The 2,363-nt window shown below is 48.2% G+C and overlaps 1 protein-coding gene across 4 annotated transcripts in view; it reads left to right on the plus strand.

Moving 5' to 3' along the window:
* Nucleotides 1-2,363, plus strand: part of CLUAP1 (clusterin associated protein 1) — a 322,832-nt gene that overhangs the window by 212,578 nt on the left and 107,891 nt on the right. The window lies entirely within an intron of this gene.

A 2,363-nucleotide genomic window follows, 5' to 3' on the forward strand; every position in this document is an offset into this window, starting at 1 on the left:
AGGCTGAGGGGGATCTAGTGGCCTGTTACAAACTAGTCAGAGGGGACCAGCAGGCACTGGGGGAGTCCCTGTTCCCCTGAGCACTCCCAGGAGTGACTAGAAATAACGGTCACAAGCTGGCAAAGGGTAGATTCAGACTAGATATCAGGAGGCGCTGCTTCATGGTCAGGGTGGCTAGGATCTGGAACCAACTTCCAAGAGAAGTGGTGCTGGCTCCTACCCTGGCAGTCTTTAAGAGGAGGCTAGATGAACACCTTGCTGGGGTCGTTTGACCCCAGTACTTTTTCTTGCCATGCCAGGGGATCGGACTAGATGATCTGCTCAGGTCCCTTCCGACCCTACAAACTATGAAACTATGAAAACTGGCATATTTTATTTAGTATTGAATATCATCATCTATGTTTAGTTTTTGGAATAGTTGACATCCAGGTAGAGTAAATGTTCGACATTTTCCAAGAACTGCTCTCTAATTATAATATGTGGGGAGTACTTTGTTGTTTGGGGTATGTTGGTAGGGTATTTTAGTTTGCGTGAAGTTGACATTGAGTCCAAGCATTTCATATGCTTTACAGAAGCTGTAAAGAGTGACTTTGAGCTCTTCAATTCAGTGGACACACACAACACAGTTGTCAGCATACTGAAGATTGGTAATGAAGGTGTTGGTGATCTTGGATGTCAAATACAATGACTATATGTTAAAGAGATCCCTGTCCATGCCATGCTAGATGCTTTCTCCAGAAGGAAGTCTATCAGCAATAAGATGCGGAATAGCTGCAATATAGAAAGAAAAAAGCACTGGTGCAATCACACATCCTTGCTTGACTCCAGTTATAATGGTGAATGGATCTGTTTCTGAACCATTGCTTAGAATGGTTGTTGTCATGTCATCCTGAAGAAGTATGAGGATGGGAACAAATTTGGTGGACATCCAGATCTCATCAGGATATTCCATAGAACTTCTGTGTTGATTGAGTCAGGTCAATGAAGGCCATGTAAAGATCTCTGTATTGCTCAAAGTACTTCTCCTGCAGCTGTCTTATAACAGACATCATGTCTCTTGTACCTCTGAATGGTCTAAAATCACACTGGGACTCATGTGGCATGGGGATTGAGTCTATTTAGGACAGAGGTGCACAAAATACGGCCTGCAGGCTACATCTGGCCTGCCAACAAATTCAATCTGGGGGCTGGACTCAGTGATCCTTCGGAGTCCCTTCCAGCCCAAATGTCTATGAAATCTATGAAAAATCTGGCCTGGGTGCAGGTGGTCACCACCCCATTGGATCTGGCTCAAGGGTGGCTGGTGGCTCCAGCTCCAGCCACAACATGGTCCTAGGTGGGCAGGACTGCTTCTGCTCAGCAGCATCAGCTTTTGATGTAGTGCCATCAGCTGTGGACTCAGGTAGGGGCTTCTGTCACACTGGGCAGCTGGCAGCCTCAGCTGCATACACTGCCAGCAGGTTCCATGTCAAGGCTCCGGAACCTGCTGGCTGCACCCACAACTGATGTGTGACACCCACCCACCATAGCTGAAGTTCCCACCTGGGTCCAGAGCTGAGTTTCAAGATTTTTGGCAAACTGCAGCTCCAGCTGGGTTCTGGAGTGGGGGGGAGGGCATGCACACAAAAGAAAAAGAAGGGGGGGGGATGTAGTCTTTGACAATTTACCACAACTCATTAAGTGGCCCTCCAACTGAAATAATTGCCCACCCCTGATTTAGGAGAATGTGGGTGAGGATCTTTCCAGCTATGGACTGGACTGCAATGCCATGGTTATTGCTGCAATCCAGTCTAGCTCCTTCCTTGAGTTTAGTTACAATTCTGGCATGTCTTAAGTTACTGGGAAATCTCTTCATGTTTCCAGATTTTCAGAATAAGGGCATGTGGTTGGTAAGTGAGATGTTTTCTACCATGCTTAAATATTTCAGCTAGTATTCTGTTAGAACCAAATGCTTTGTTGCTTTTCATCTGCTCAATGGCTTTTAAAGCCTCTTGATTTTTTAAAATGGTCTTCAGTGGTGGAGCAGTTTGATGAAGTTGCCAGCTGAAGTTGAAGTTTGCTCAGTTGCCAGCTCCCTCAGGCAACCCAGGCTCAACCACAGCTACTGGCCCTGCTCTCCCCAAGTCAGAGCGAAAGGTGTTTGTTGTGGGAGACTCCATCCTGCGGGGCACTGAGGGGGGCAATCTGCCGCCCCGACCCCTTAGCCCGGGAAGTCTGCTGCTTCCCCGGGGCCTGCATCCGAGACATTGCGGAGAGGATCCCGCAGCTCCTCCGGCCCACAGACCACTACCCCATGCTCCTTATTCATGTGGGCACCAATGACACGGCTCGGAGCACCCCCAGCCAGGTCATGAGGCGCTACA

This window comes from Crocodylus porosus, unplaced genomic scaffold (genome assembly GCF_001723895.1).
Source record: "Crocodylus porosus isolate Cpor-Errol unplaced genomic scaffold, CroPor_comp1, whole genome shotgun sequence".
Lineage (NCBI taxonomy): Eukaryota > Metazoa > Chordata > Crocodylia > Crocodylidae > Crocodylus > Crocodylus porosus.